The sequence below is a fragment of the Tamandua tetradactyla genome, chromosome 25 (genome assembly GCF_023851605.1).
Source record: "Tamandua tetradactyla isolate mTamTet1 chromosome 25, mTamTet1.pri, whole genome shotgun sequence".
NCBI classification, from domain to species: domain Eukaryota; kingdom Metazoa; phylum Chordata; class Mammalia; order Pilosa; family Myrmecophagidae; genus Tamandua; species Tamandua tetradactyla.
The window spans coordinates 16,477,509-16,494,180 of NC_135351.1; the positions used below are offsets into that span (position 1 = coordinate 16,477,509).

Consider the following 16,672-nt stretch of genomic DNA (forward strand, 5'->3'; position numbering starts at 1 on the left):
CCTTCCCTGTCCTTACCAATATTTCAGAAGGAACTCTGGGAAGCCGGACTTATGGCAAGTGCAAACGCTGCAGCTGCCCCCTTTGAGTTGGACTCGTGGTGCTGCCAGCTACTAGCTGGCTTTGTTATGCACTACATTATGTATTATGTTCTGTATTACGGTACTGATAGCTCTGGGCCTTGATTTCCTCATCTGAAGAAGAGAAATAACTCTTGCCTCACAGGGCAGTTCTGAAGGTTAAGTTGGATAAAGTATGTCTGTGCTTAGCCCATACTAGGTAGCTATTTTCAAAGTGATGGCCCTGGCAGACTGGATTTGTTTCTCTTCTGAAGCTCACCTCCTTGCAAAGCCTAGGCGGGAGGTGGGGATCGGTGAAACACTCTCGGCCTCAGGCAAGTCTAGAGGCTTTTCAAACTTCCCCTTTTCAAATGCTGCAAATCTCTAGGGGAGGGAGTTTTCTGGGTGTGTCCACTTATCAAAACTCATCCAATTGTACCTTTAACATCTATGCTTTCCTTGCACAAAAATATATCTTAAAAACCTTGTTTTTCAAAAAAATTGCCCCCTTGAGTCAGCACCAAGGGACTGAGAAAACCTTCTTGACCAAAAGGGGGAAGAGAGAAATGAGACAAAATAAAGTGTTAACGGCTGAGAGATTTCAAACAGAGCTGAGGTTATCTTGGAGGTTATTCTTACGCATTAAATAGATATGACCTGTTTAGTTAAGGTGTAATGGAGAGGCTGGAGGGAACTGCCTGGCAATGTAGAGCTGTGTTCCAGTAGCCATGTTTCTTGAAGACGATTGTATAATGACATAGCTTTCACAGTGTGACTGTGTGATTATGAAAACCTTTCGTCTGATGCTCCTTTTATCTACCTTATCGACAGATGAGTAAAACATATGGGTTAAAAATAAATAAATAATAGGGGGAACAAATGTTAAAATAAATTTAGTAGATTGAAATGTTGGTGATTGGTGAAGGGGAGGGGGAGGGGTATGGTATGTACCAATTTTTTTTTCTTCTTTTTTTTCTTTTTCTGAATTGATGCAAATGTTCTGAGAGGTGATCATGGTAATGAATATACAACTATGTGATGATATTATGAGTTATAGTTTATATACCGAGAATGGAATGATCATATGGTAAGAATGTTCATGTTTATATGTCATGTTTTAAAAAAAAAATTTTAATTAAAACCACAAAATATATAGTTAAAAAAATGGAAATGGAAAATGTAATACCAATAAAATTAAGCCTATTAAAGAAAAACAAACAAGCAAAAAAGAGTATTCCATCATGAACTATAGCAAATGTTCAATACAAGGTGTTAATAAGGTGTTATATGGAAAATATCCACCCACATTATGAATGACACATAATAGTATCAATTGCGGTAAATATTCCACACCAAGGCAAGGTGTCAGGGGTGGGATGGTGCATGAGAATCCTGTATTTTATGCATGATTGTTTTGTGAATCCACAACTTCTCTAATAAAGAATCACTGTCCTTCAAAAAAAAAAAATTTGCCCCTCCATACTCAAACGCCAATTTTGCATATTTAACCCAGACTGGCCACCTCGGCGCACACATGCAGTGTCCAAACTCACACCGGGAGTCTAGTTTTGATTAACAAGTTGCCCTGGACTCGGAAAGGAAGCAATGCAGGATTCCAGTGGCCCGGAGGCAGCGACCATGTCGCAGCCGCCTGCTCAGCTGACTGCATCCAATGAAAGCAACGTCTTTTTCTCTCTGCCGCTTAGCCAGCGGGCACCAGGGAGAGCAGCAGTCCACATGGGAGCCAGGGACACTTGGGGGAGTCAGGCCTTTTTTTTTTTGAAAGCCCCGTCTGTTTATGAAGATAGATGACTCCACTCATTCTTTTTCTTTCTCCTAGCAGGAATTAGGCGCTAGTTATAGCGCGGTAACAGTAAGCGGTTGTCAAAGAAGGGCTGGGCAACCACCTTTTTTTTTTCTCAGTAGTTTTATTGGGATTTATCCATACAGTATACAATCCACTCAAGGTGAACAGTCAATGGCTATTAATAGATCACTAATATATACTAGAGTTGTGTATTCATCACCTCAATCAATATTAGAACATTTTTCCTTACTCCCAAAGGAAAAATTCCATACCCGTGAGGAGTCACCCCTCAGTCCCTCTATCCTTTCCATCCCTATATAACTGCTAACCTAATTCTGCCTCTATAGATTTATTTATACTTAAAGAATACTAAAATATTATGGCATATATTTTTTTTAAATAAAAGAAAACATGTACCCACCCTCAACCCAGCCATTTCCACTGCTAGACATTTACCAAAGGGAAACGAAAGCATATGTCCATACAAAAGACTCAAATATGAGTGCTCACAGCAGAGTCTGTCCCACAGCCCCAGACTGGAAGCAGGTTGATTTCATTACCTGGTGACTGGATAACAAAACAGTAGTATATCCATAAAATGGAATATGACTCAGCAATAAAAATAAACAAACTACTTGCACATACAACCACTTTAGGAAAATTGCAAACATAGTATGCTGAACGAAAGCAGCCAGATACAAAGAAAAGAACGTACCGTCTGACTCTATTTACATGAAATTCTAAAAGAGTTCAAACTAAGCCCGAGCAAAAGCCTGTCAGTGATTATGTGGGCTGGCTCTGGGGATGGGAAGCTGGAGAAGGGACCGCAAGGTGACACAGGAGTTTCTGGGATAATGGAAATCCTCTATCTTGACTGCAGTGACGGTCACAGAGCTGTACACATTTATCAGAACTCATCAAACTGTACACTTAAGTTAAAAATAAATGAAAGATCCGTGTGTGTACCAGTTGGTAAATAGCCGCTGCGCTGAGGTCCCCAAATATCTCCCCAGCACCCAGGAAATCCATCCCCCTCTTCAGCAACTTGAAGGGTCAGCGCCTGGCATGGCCGGAGGGCACTGATGTCCCACTCCAGCTTGGAGGTGGCTTCCGTGCTGATGGGCTGGTTCCTGTTGTCATGGGTTGAATCACTGCACCCACAAAGACATGTTCAAGTCCTCACTCCTGGTCTTATGCATGCGAGCCCATTTGCAAACGGGACCTCTGAAGATGCCATTAGTTAAGGAGAGGCCACGTGCAATCAGGTGGGTCTTAGTCCACTATGACTGGAGGTCTTATTCATGAGTAGAGGAAATCTGGACACAGGAGTGGGAGGCAGATGTGATGGAGGCAGAGACTGAGCTATGGACCACGGAGAAACCATCAGAGGAAGCTGGATCCTGTCTACACGTTGATTTTGGGATTCTCACCTCCACAACTGCAAGACACCGCCCTCCCATTCTTTAAGCCAATCAGCCCGTGGTACTTTGTGACTGTGACCCTGGGGAAATCAGACCCTGGCTGTACTGGTTGGGAAAATATTTTTGTAGTAGGTTGACAGTTTAGACCCGTGGGTATGAATTCATTGTAAATAAGACCTTTTGAAGATGTTATTTTTAGTTAAGGGGTGGCCCAATTGAATGAGGGTGGGTCTTAATCTGAACCGCTAAAAGCCTTTATAAACCAAAGAAATTCAGACGGACAGAAAAAGCCACATGGAGGGGCCAGAAACCGGAAGCCAACAGAATCCAGAAGAGAAAAGAGAGGAAGCAGAGACGCAAGCCAAGGGACCCCAAGGATGGCCAACAGCCAGCCCCAGAATGTCACAGATGTTGGGGAGAAAGCATCAGCTTGTGGATGACAGTTTAGACCTGTGGGTATAAATTCACTGTAAATAAGACCATTCGGGACTTCTCCTAGCCTCAAAACTGTGAGCCAGTACATTCTCGTTGTTAAACTAAAACCAGTCCGTGATATTTTTCATGGCCAACAGGAAAACTTAAGACAATTTTGAATGTCCCCATTCAAAGCAGTAAAGCACAAGCTGGCAGTGATGGAAAGAGCACACATTGTGGCAAAAAGGTGTGCTGGCATTTGGAAAAATATATACAAGTGGGAAGGTTTGGGGCATACAATGTATTAAAATCTCTTAAGGAAATTTTTCTACTTTTGAGTTCTGCTTTGGTCCTGATTGCAGACGTGCATCGTCTCACCTTCTGATCAATATTTTAAACGGGGGGGAAAAGCAAACCTGGGGATACCAGGGAGAAACCCACACCTGTTGATGGAAGGGCAGCCCTAGGGGTGGGAGGTGGGGGCCCAAGCGGTCCTGAGTGAGAAGGTCATCCATGGAGCTGAGTTGTCCTCGGCTCCATTAGATCAAGTGAGATGAGCGAGAGTCCTCTCCGTCACTCGTCCTAACAATTAGTCATTGATGCTCAAGTACCAGGGGGCAGGGATTGGAAACAATGGTTTTCTGTCCGACAGCTTCAGCAAGGATTATTTCTCCTCAACAGGTGCTCGGGCAGCCAATCGTAGCACTGCACAACTCGCGCACACTAGGGGCTTTTCTGCTGGGAGAAAATAATGTTATTTTCTATATGCTATGAAGCGGGAGGAATTTGAGGTCTATTGAATGGGCCCGTCAGACTATAAATGTTAGCCTTGTGTGGGGTGATAGACCCCTGTGCCTGAATAATACAAATTTAAAACCTCAAAGTGCGAAAAAGAAAAAAAGAGGGGCAGTAAGAAAGTGGGGGAAAACATGAGAAAGTGGGGAAAGATATGAGAGGCAGGTGCAAGATGTGAGTTTGTCTGGATCCTAATTCAAAAAGGCTAATTATGAGAAGACACTTTAGAGGCCATCAAGGAAATCTGAATGTGAAGTGGGTTTTGGATGATGCTGGGGAACTGTTGTTAAATTTTATGTGTTCAATAGTGGCATGGTGATTTTATTTTTAAAAATAGAGTTCTTATCCCTGGGAGATGCTTGGTTGCATATTTATAGGGAAACTGTCATGGTGGCATTTACGGATAGTGTGATACTATTTACTAGTTCTCGGCAGAAAACGAATACAAAAATGAAAGTAAGAAGACACTTCCATTTATAATAGCATCCAAACAGAAAATACTTAGGAATCATTCTAAGAAAGGAAGTTTAGCACTGGTACTCTGAAAACTAAAACTCATTGTTGAAAGAAATTTAAGAAGACCTAGATAAATGGAAAGACGTCCCACCAGAAGACTTACTATTGTTAAGATGGCAATTCTCCCCAAAATGATCTACAGATTCAGTGCAATCCCTATTGAAACACCACCTGCATTTGGGGCAGAAATTGACAAAATAATCCTAAAACTCATGTGAAACTGCAAGGGACCAAAATAGATTAAACATTCTTGAAAAAGGAAAACATTAGAGGACCCACACTTCCTGATTTAAAAATTTGCTGCAAAGCTATAGTAATCAAGACAGTGCAATATAGGCATAAGATCTATAGGCATATAGATCAATGGAATAGAATTCAGAGTCCAGAAATAAACCCTCACATTTATGGTCAATTGATTTTTTATTGTTGTTAATTGATTTATGACAATAATACTGAGACAATTCAATGGAGAAAGAATAGTCTCTTCAACTAGTGGTTCTGAGACAACTGGATATCCATATCCAAAAGAATGAAGTTGGATGTCTCCCTTATGCCAAACACCAAAATGAACTCAAATAGATCATATGACTTAAATATAACAGCTAAAACTATAAAACTCTCAGAATAAACACAGGAGTTAATCTTTGTGACCTTGGGTTAGGTGAAACCTTTTTAGATACAAAACCCAAAGCCAAAACAACAAAGTTAAAATAAATAAATGAACTGCATCAAGATTCAAAACTTTTGTGCTTCAAAGAATAGCATCAAGACTGAAAAGATGACCCATGTTATGGGAGAAAATATTTGGAAACCGACTATCTGATAAGTGTTTAATATCCACTTTATATACACAAAAGTCCTACAATTCAACAAGAAAAAGACAAAGGACCCAATTAAAAAATGGGCAAAGGATTTGATGATAGACATTTCTCCAAAGAAGAAATACAAGAAGCCAATAAGCACATGAAAAAAATGCAACATCATTATTCATCAGGAAAATGCAAATCAAAACCACAATGAGATACACTCCACATCTATTAGAATGGCTATAATCAAAAAGAAGAGTAATCTCAAGGGATGGCGAGTCAAGTGGAGGAATTAGAGCCTATCACACAGGTGGGAAGGCGAAATGGTGCCGCCATCTGTAAAACACTCTGGCAGTTGCTCAAAATGTTGAACAGAGTTACCATGTGACCTACAGTTTCTTCTTCTAGGCACATACCCAAGAGAAACGAAAACATGTCCACACCAAAACTAGCACACAAATGTTCATAATATCTCCCAGTTAGAAACAACTAAAATCTCCATCATTTGGTGAATGGATAAATAAAATGTGGTGTATCCATACAGTGCAATATTATTTGACTACTTAAAAAAGGAAGTACTGATAAATGCTAAAATATGGATGAACGTTGAAAACATTATGCTATGTGGAAAAAAAGCGATCACAAAAGGCCACATATGATTCCATTCATATGAAATATTCAGAACAGGCAACTCTATGGGGACAGAAAGTAGATGAGTGATTGCTTTGGGCTGGGGTGAGTGGGTGGGGTATGTTTTGGGGAGCAATGGGGAGTGACTGCTTACAGGTATGGGGTTTGTTTTGGGAGTGGTGAAAATTGAATGTAGTGATGATTAAACAGTTCTGTGAATATATGAAAAGCCACCTACCTAATGGTACACTTTAAAAAGGTGAATTGATTGGTATGCAAATGATATACTAATTAGGCTGCTAAAATATTTCTTTGCAGAAAAAGGGGTGAAGATATAGATGAAGCATGAACAGCAAAATGTTTTAATGTTTCTATATTTTTAGAAGTAAAAAAATGCTAAACAATCATAGTTTGAAATCAAAGTCTAAATGACTGGAATAAATTCTCGTGATATATAAAATATTGACATTGTTTTAATGTACCTAGAAAATGACTGGCAAAGACTTTGCCAGATGCTCTAAAATAGGGAATCATTTCAGGGGTCCCCAGGGATTCCGACTCAGCCCTTTACCGTACTAGGAAGTCACAAAGTCATGGATTTATAAAACAGTCATCTCATCCAGCCTCTTCTCAAAACTGAGGAAAGCTGAAGCTTACTAACAAGACTAAAGGAGCTGCCCAAACTTCCTGATTTTCACAAGATTCTTGTAAGGACCAAATGAGGCCATGTATGACAAGTCTGAAAAACTTTTAAAACCCTTTGGATTAAAACTGCAACACCTGGGCTCAAGCCTCGGTTTTTGCCACTTTCTAGCTATGGCTTAATTTTCCTGAGCCTCAATGAAAATGAAGAACTCAATGAACCAACACTATCCCAGCATCTTCCAGAACGAGCATTCAATAAATAAGAGTTTACTGGTATCCACCTTCTTAGTAACAGAATAAGTAAACTATCCAGTGGAGCCTGCCTGTGACTTGGGTGCAAAATTTTAAATAATGTCATTTAAAGATTTTTCTTTTATAATTCCAATTTACAAAACCTGGTTTTTTATTACCTGCAACAGGAAGTTTTTATGGGATCTGCAGTGTAAAACAGTTTTGTTCTGAAAGCTTTAAAGGCTCCAAGAGTAGCATGATGGAGTCCTCTGGGTCAAATTCCACCTGGAGACATTGCTTACAGGCACCCAGGGTTTTAAAAATTTGAATTTGAATGTCTTTATGTAGGGCACCTCTCCCCAGCACCCCACAGACCCCATCATGGGCTACTGTCCAACCCCAGCCCGTTACCCATCTACATCATCACTGTCCCTCAAAGGTGATCAAGTTTCTAGGCTCTCCCAAATGCTGTGTAATTTCTTTGTTGGCTATCCAACTTTCCTCTTACAAAGATTTAGAGAAAGCCTCTTCTTTTCCTTTAAAGACTTTTCAAGGATTGTAAGGTTTTACAAACTATTTTCAATACCTTAAAGAAGAAACCTCTAAAACATTTTAAAGGATGATCAGACCAACATTGTCCCAGAAGAAATATAGTGCAAGCCACACGTGTGATTTTTTTTTGTTTTTGTTTTGCATGGACAGCACTGGGAATCAAACCCGGGTCTCCGGCATGGCAGGCGAGAACTCTGCCACTGAGCCACCACCACACCACCTATACACATGTGATTTTAAAGTTTCTAGTAGCCACATTAAAAAAGTAAATGGAAACAGGTAAAATTCATTTTAATAGTGCATTTCATTTAGCAGATATTTGTAAGAACGCTCTATTTGATATTTTGAGAACATTCACATTTTTGACAGCTCATCAAATGGTATCTAAGTTAGTGTTGAACATTTAGAATTTAAGAACTTTGCCAACTGAATTTGTAGATTTTTTTTTCCTTCTTGCCCTAATTTTCAATTGGCTTCTGAAACTTACCGGGCAAACACAGGCTTTACAATGATTAAATGGATACTTGATTTAAATATGCCTATGGTTAAGCTAACTAAGATATCCATTTTTGGTGGTTCTAAGTGTATTGTTTGTTTTCTTATATTAAAAAAAGAGAGAGAGAAAAGAAATAACGAATTGCATTTAACCCAATATATCCAAAATATTATCCCCTCGACATGTAGTGAATATAAACATTTGAGATGTTTTATGTTCTTTTTTTTTTTTTTTTGTACTAAGGCCTTGAAATCTGGTGTGCATTTTACACTGACAGCACATCCTATCACCCTGGCCAGATCAAGCGCTCTAGGGCCACACGTGGCTGGTGGCACCCCAACTGGAGAGGCTGATACAGATGGTCAGCGATGAACGACTCAACACAAGGTCTCGCAGGAAGACACGACGCTGTAGAGGAAAAGCATATCTACACTAGAAAAGGAGTTAAGTGGAAGATTCTGGGGCTTCAGCTATGATACACCTTGGAACGGAGTGAAACTCAGATCATGCCATGCCAGTTCAGGGGAGGGAGAGAGGCTGTTTCGGGCCCTCTATTTCTCCTACTGTTTACTTCATGTCCCTTCTCTATGCATCCAGGATGAGAGAAGGCAGGGGGACGGAAGAGCTCACAAAGCAGAATAGACGATGGGGCAGAGAGAATTGCTCCGTGCTTCCTGTTTATCTCTGCTTCAAGCCCTGGTCCCAAACCCTCGCTGGCCTAACGGGGTCCTGGGGCCAGGCTGGGTCCGAGGAGGCTGGCGAGGGTTTTTCCCTCCCTTCCCCCACCACTGAGGCAGCCTTCTCTATCTCCAAAGAAAAGCCTCTGCCTCTGCTATTCAGAGAATATTAAGTTCTCCCAACTGTGGTATTTTGGGTCTTTGGGGTGGGAGGAGGGGATGAGCAGGGGTGGAAATAACTCATGGATATTCTCTGAACAAGGAACCAGTCAAGTACAGACATCTGGCCCCAGGATTTTGCTGGCTCCCGGGACGCCACTGGAAACCCACTAACACTAATTGCTTTCACGTCTGCTCCGGTTTCGAGAGGAAATAAAAAGCCTCTCCGGCTAATGGAAAATGAAAACACCGGTTGGCTGTTTGTTTGCCACATTACCTAAGAGCTCTCTGGGCCACCACTCCCCCTGCTGCCTCCACCCTGAAACCCTTCGGAGACGGCCTGTGAGGGTGCTCCACGCCCGGGGTAGCTGTCCTCAGGAAAGGTGCCTTTTCTCCTGCTCGGAGCCTGGACGCCTCCTTGCTAGACTAACCGGATGGGAGGGAAGGCAGAGAGAGGAGAGGCGGAAAAAATGAAGGGATCCTACTTGCTTTTTTTTTTTTTAATGTGTTTTGTAACTTTTATTTCGAAATAATTTCATTTTACAGGACAGTTGCAAAAATAATACAAACCCCATACAAAATTTAACATTTTGCCACCTTTGCCCTTTCTTCCTTCCTTCCTTCCTTCCTTCCTTCCTTCCTTCCTTCCTTCCTTCCTTCCTTCCTTCCTTCCTTCCTTCCTTCCTTCCTTCCTTCCTTCCTTCCTTCCTTCCTTCCTTCCTTCCTTCCTTCCTTCCTTCCTTCCTTCCTTCCTTCCTTCCTTCCTTCCTTCCTTCCTTCCTTCCTTCCTTCCTTCCTTCCTTCCTTCCTTCCTTCCTTCCTTCCTTTTTCTTCCATCCTATATACCATCTCTCTCTCTCTCTCTCGCTCGCTCGCTCTCTCTCTTTCTCTCTCTCTCTCTCTCTAACTAATCTATCTTTACAACATTTGAGAACAGGCTGCAGACATCATACTTCTGGAACCCATAACACTTCCACGTACATTTCCTAAAAACAAGGATATTCATTGTTCCTTAAGTGCGGTTATCAAGTTCAAGAAATTTAACCTGGATGCAATGCTTGCAGTCTGTTTTACATGTTTTCTTATGTCCCCAAATCTCCTTTTGAGCCTTTTCTTCTCCATTTTTAAATCCCATCCAGTATCATGTATTGCATTTAACCGCAATCATGTCTTCAGTTTCTCTTTCTTTTTAAATTGTGGAAACACATATACAATGTAAAACTTTCCATCCCCAACCCCTCCCAAGCGTAGCTACCATCCAGTGCGTTTAATTACACTCACGATATTGCAGTTCCCTCTCCACCTCCCATTACTAGGACTTTCCCTTCACCCCAAACAGAAACCGAGCTCATTTTGCATTAACTCCCCAATACCTGTGCCCCCCCACCTCTGGCAAACTATATGCTACTTTCTACCTCTATGAGTTTGCCTATTCTTTTATATTTCCCTTGTGGTTACCATGGGGCTTAGGTTTAACATCCTAAATCGATAACAACCTCATTTGCTTTGATGCCAACTTAATTTCAACCGCATACACAATTATTTCCTGTCCCCCCCGTCCCCCATCTTTATATAGTTCTTGTCACTAATTATACATTTGTACGAGTCCCAAACCATTGATGTATCAGTATATTTTATGCATTGTCCTTTTAGATACTGTAGGAAGTAAAAAGTAGAGTAACTAATCAAAAAATACAATAATATTGGCATTTGTATTTAACCATGTTATTATCTTTATTGGAGATCTTTATTTTCTCATGTGGCACATTTCTAGTGTCCTTTCCTTTCAATCTGCAGAACTTTTTCTAGCACTTCTTGTAGGGCCAGCCTAGTTATGAAGAAGTCCCTCAACTTTTGTTTATCTGGAAATGTATTAATTGCTCCCTCATTTTTAAAAAATATTTTTATTGACAAATTGTCACACACATATAGTCCATACATGGTGTACAATCAATGGCTCATAATATCATCACATAGTTGTGTATTCATCACCATAATCATTTTTTAAAACACTTACATCACTCCAGAAAAATATATAAAAACAAAAAAGAAAAAACTCATACATCTCATGTCCCTTTACCCCTCCCTCTCATTGATCACTAGTATTTCCATCTACCCAATTTATTTTACCCCTTATCCTCCGTATTATTTATTTATTTTTATCCATTTTTTTTTTTTACTCATCTGTCCATATCCTGGATAAAAGGAGCATCAGACCCAAGGTTTTCACAATCGCACAATCACATTGTAAAAGCTATATCTTTATACAATCATCTTCAAGAATCAAGGCTACTGGAACACAGCTCAACAGTTTCAGGTACTTCCCTCCAGCCACTCCAATACACCATAAACTAAAAAGGGATATATATAAAATGCATAAGAATAACTTCCAGGATAACCTCTTGACTCTGTTTGAAATCTCTCGGCTACTGAAACTTTATTTTGTCTCATTTCTCTCTTTCCCCTGTTGATCAGGAAGCCTTTCTCAATCTGTTGATGCCAGGTCCTAGCTCACCCCAGGAATTCTGTCACATGTTGCCAGGGAGATTTACACCCTAGGAGTCATGTCCCATGTATCCCTCCCTCATTTTTGAAAGACGATTTTGCCAGATATTGAATTCTTGGTTGGCAATTTTTTGCTTTCAGCATGTTAAAGATGTCTTTCCACTGCCTTCTTGCCTCAGTGGTTTCCGATAAGAAACTGGCAATTTAATCTTATTAAGGTTCCCTCATATGTGACACATTGCTTCTTTCTTATGGCTTTCAGAATTCTCTTTATCTTTGGCATTCGAAAGTTTGATTATAACATGGCATAGTGTGGGTCTATTCGGGTTCATCTTGTTTGGGGTTCATTGAGTGTCTTGCATGTGTTGTTAAATTTGGGAAGTCTGCAGTCATTATTTCTCTGAATATTCTCTCTGTTCCATTTTATCTCTCTTCTCTTCCTTGGATTCCCACAATGAAATATAGTATTCTTGATGGTGACCCACAAGTTCCTCAAGCTCTGTTCACTTTTCTTTCTTCTTTCTGCTCCTCAGACTCAATGATTCCAATTGTCTTATCTTCAAGTTCACTGATTCTTTCTTCTGCCAACGCCAATCTGCTGTAAACACTTGTAGGGAAGTTTTAATTTCTGTTACTGTGGTCTTCAGGCTAGTTTGGTTCATTTTCATAATTTCCATCTCTCTATCGATATTCTCTTAGTGTTCATCTATTGTACTATAGATTTCCTTTAGCTCTTTGAGCATATTTAGGACAATTGATAAAAAGGCTTTGTCTGGAATCTCCCAGGTCTCATCCTCCTCATTGATGGTTTCTAAGGTGTTAATCTTCTCCTTTGCATGGGCTATTGCTTCCTGTTTCTTTGTATGTTTGCTCATCTTTTGTTGAAACCTGGATATTTTGATATTTTAATGTGTTATTGCTGGAATTTAGACTCTGAGGCATCTGTTCCTTAAGTATGTGCCCAGCTAATGTGTTATGACAGAGCTATCCTTGATGCCTGGAGCTAACACAAAAAAAGAGAGAGAGAGAGAGAGAAGAAGAAGAAGGAAAAAAATAACCCATTTCCCAGTCTTTGCAGATTTTGACCTGTGCCAGCATTCTCCTTTAGGGCTTATCCATACAAGGAGTATAGAGAATAGCTCCAGGCCAAAGCTTAGGGGCCTCCCTGGTCCTTCCTGCACATGTGTCTTGTCTTGGGCATATGCACATGAACCTAGGAATTCCCCATTTACATGGTTACAAATGTCCCCTTTTCACTAGGAAATAGTTTCTCATGGCCCCAGGCACTGTACTGTATATGTGACAGCCAGCGATTCAGGCAGCTACTTAACGACTGTCCTTTAGCAGTCTGTAGGAGAGCTCAGTGAGCTGCCTTCTACACAAATGGCAAATTCTGGAATAGTAAGTCCCCCAGGCCACAACCAGACAGACTGGGGCAGACACCACCCCCACTCCCCCCAGGGTACTCTGCTCCTTTTTGGAACCAGGACCAGGGATCTGTACTGGGCTCCTTGAAGAGACTGTGAGGGACAGGGCAGGGGCCAGCCAGGGAACCACAAGATCCCGCTGCTTTTAAGAAGTGTTTTCATTGATTCAATACTTGCCCTGTTACTGCAGTCCTTTAACTATTTCCAGTATATATTTTATACTGGAGAAAGCTGTTTCTTCCAGTTCTTACTAGTTGTTCAAAGCTTCTGTGGCGAGATGGAGCCCTGAAGCTTCTCCTCTATTTGCTATTAATTCTTGCTTCCAGGAATATTTTTTAATCTCCTTACATCTTAAATACAAAGATCAAGAATCAATCATTGAACCTTAGCTGCAGAATTCAGTTTCATTGACAAAGGAAGGAAAATGCAGGTCCAAATGAAACCAGGATTTAGGAAATGGACCTTCAATCCATTGGGCTTAATACAGTTGTCCTTTAAAAAGTTTTACAGCCAGACCACTGGGAAGCCTTCTTCAACAAAGTCCTGTTCTGTCTGGCTTGGGTGCCTGTATTTGGCCCTGGCTAGCCTTAATACCCAGTATGGTAACTGGGGCCTTGTGTATCTCCCTGTGGATGGTTGGCAGGGACTCCATCTTACTTATATATCACTTTATCTCCAGCACCTAGCACAGGTCCTGACAAATCACACATGTAAAGAAAGCACAGACTCCTGACTCTCCTTTCCTTGTCTCCCCTTCTTTTCTAGTATGAAAACCACTCATTTTGATTGGACTCAAAGTTGCCCAGCATAAAAAGTACATTTCCTAGCCTCCCCTGCAGGTAAGTATGGTCATGTGACTAAGTTCTGGCCAATGGGATGTGAGTGGAAGTGATATGTGAACTTCCCACGGTGCCGTTCCCCACATCCCCCCTCCTGGTGAGAAAACTGACTGAGGGTGGCGCCATATTGGGGGATGTGGGCAAGGACAACATCCCAGGGAAGATGGAGCAATGACACGAAGGATCCTGGATCCCAGACACAGTGGAGCTGCCAGGCTATTTATAAATGGACTATTAACTGAGGAAAAAAGTTGCTATTTTGGATCTGGGTTACAGTAGCCGAAACTATACGCTTAGGGCTTATTTGTTGAAGAGAAGGAGGACAGCCTTAAAATAGGTGACCCAACAACTTGGCTTTCACTCTGGAGGGCCAGCCTCCTGCTCTGCCTACCACTCTTAGAATCATACATCACTGACTAGACTGTGCCTTCCTGGTCTGCAGAGACCACATCTTCGCAGTGCCTTCCTGTAGGGTTGGGACCAGAGCACCACTACTTGACCAGACCGGCTCAGGCACTTGGAATAAAGGAAGACATTAAAAGTAAAGTCCTTTGTCATGTCTCTTTGAAGTGCCTTTGAGACACAGGAGTTACAAATGGCTGAGAAATGGGCCGTGGTGGAAATTCTAAGGGCTTCTCTGAGAATCAAACACTTCTTCAAAGCAGAGATTGGGTCTCTGCCCAGCTATAAGGTCCTGGATGTAGCAAACTTTGGAAAAATTTAAGGTCAAATGGGGTTAAGAGGATCAGCTATGACAGCAGGGCTTAGTCAGAGGCTTTTCCTGAGTCACTGGATTTCATCAGGAGACAACTGCCAATGCAAACCCTTTGTTTAACTTAGATGGTAATGAAATAAATTGGTTGGCTCTAACTCAACGGCACCTCCCCATACTCACTTAACAAACTCTTCAGGATTGCCCGGCCGAGGAGCAGAAGTTCACAGAATCTCTCTTCTTGGGTTAGCTTCCAAAGGATGGGAGTACTTGGATTTGCTCCCAGAAAAACCATGATTTGGCAAAGGTATGTGAGAAATGTGCCCTTCCCTACCTAACGCAGTGGAAGGAAAGAATGGTACAGAGACCCAAGGAAGCAGCATTTGTCCTACATGTGGAAAGTGTTTATATTCTCTCTCTCTCTCACTCAGGTAAAAACAGCCTGATCATAACACAATTCAACATGACCTTGGGCCCTCCTGTGGCAGGCAGAGGTTAATTTCTTTTCCTTTTCCAGGCAGGACCTAGTTCCAATGGTCTCATTCTGCCTAATTAAATTTTCTGCACAATATGTCACGCAAGACCGCCTTATCTTGTGCAGGAGGCATTAGCCTCCTGTTGTTCCTCCTGCTGTTAGAAGTGGAAGTTTGATGAGTGGCAGAGTTTGCTTAAAAGCAATGTGAGGGCGGCCCAGAGAGTTTTCGCCTGCCATGCCAGAGACCCGGGTTCAGTTCCCGGTGCCTGCCCATGCAGGAAAAAAAAAAACAAAAAACATGAGTTATGAAGAGAAAGTAGTTTTTCTCACTGTCCAAAAGTGGCTGCTATTCCAATAAAATTTTGTTCTGCTTTGAGGACATCCCTGTGGGATATCTAGCAGAGAAAAAAAATGAAGCAACCACGTACAAGAACTCAAGTGAACAACATAGGACCTGACTGAAGGAAAGTAGGCCAGTAGGTCGAAATAAAACCCAGCCACAGGCGAACAAAAGACTTAATAAACAAGGCAAGAATCTATGTTCAGCCCAGTACTTAATTAAGCCCTGGCCCCTCTATGCTTTCTCGGACCTCATCTTGGGATGATATATCTGTTTATTTATCTATTCATTTATTTGGGAATGACTTTCTTATTTTTTAGAAAACGGCACATGCTCATTTTTTAAAAAATAAGCAATATGGAAAAATGTGAGGAAGGAAATGAAACTAGTACCCCAAATCCCCACCATACATTGATTATACGCATCATCAAACTAGGTGACTGTAATTCCAGGTACCTCTTTACACACACATACAGGTCGGAAAATGGATAGGCTTATAGGTAGAAATAATTGTAAAGGGAGTATTCAACATAACTATCATATTAAAGAAGGGCCCATTATTTGAATTTAACAGATTTTTAAAAAGAAAGAAAGTGAAGTGAGCTGGAATCTGCTGCATTTCTGAAATGATGCCGGCCTTTTGGCATGGCAGGATGTTGAGAGCGGTGTAAATGTCCAAGGTCAATTGAGGTCAATGACATCGGGAACACAGGGAAGCAAAGCCTCAGGCCTCAAGTGATTTAAAAATGTTTTCTTTGGAGAGATGCCTTGAATTTAGATAAGGGTAGCAAACTACTCTGGAGAGGCTCTGGCTCTCACAGTGCAACCGACACACCCTAGCATTTGGATATGTTCTCTGGCCTTTTAAGAAGGTAGCATTAAGCATTATTTACAATTGCGAAGAGATGGAAACAGCCCAAATGTCCATCAACAGACAAGTGGCTAAACAAGCTGTGGTATATACATACGATGGAATATTATGCAGCTATAAGACAGAATAAAGTTATGAAGTATGTAACAACATGGATGGACCTTAAGGGCATTATGCTGAGTGAGATTAGCCAGAAACAAAAGGACAAATACCGTATGGTCTCACTGATATGAACTGACATTAATGAATAAACTTGGAGAATTTCACTGGAAACAGATCATCAGGAGGTAGAAATAG

The 16,672-nt window shown here is 41.2% G+C and overlaps 1 protein-coding gene and 1 long non-coding RNA gene across 4 annotated transcripts in view; one reads left to right on the top strand and one right to left on the bottom strand.

Annotated features, from left to right (window-relative positions):
• Window positions 1–16,672, bottom strand: part of GFOD1 (Gfo/Idh/MocA-like oxidoreductase domain containing 1) — a 135,574-nt gene that overhangs the window by 35,355 nt on the left and 83,547 nt on the right. The window lies entirely within an intron of this gene.
• The window catches only part of LOC143669092 (uncharacterized), a 51,994-nt gene that overhangs the window by 10,032 nt on the left and 25,290 nt on the right, over window positions 1–16,672 (top strand). Inside the window, exon 3 of one of the 2 annotated variants that reach the window (XR_013168697.1) lies at window positions 13,904–13,977. The exons of the other annotated variant lie outside the window; for it this stretch is intronic. This is a non-coding gene — a long non-coding RNA (uncharacterized LOC143669092). The remainder of the gene's footprint in view (window positions 1–13,903; window positions 13,978–16,672) is intronic. 2 annotated transcript variants of the gene reach the window in all.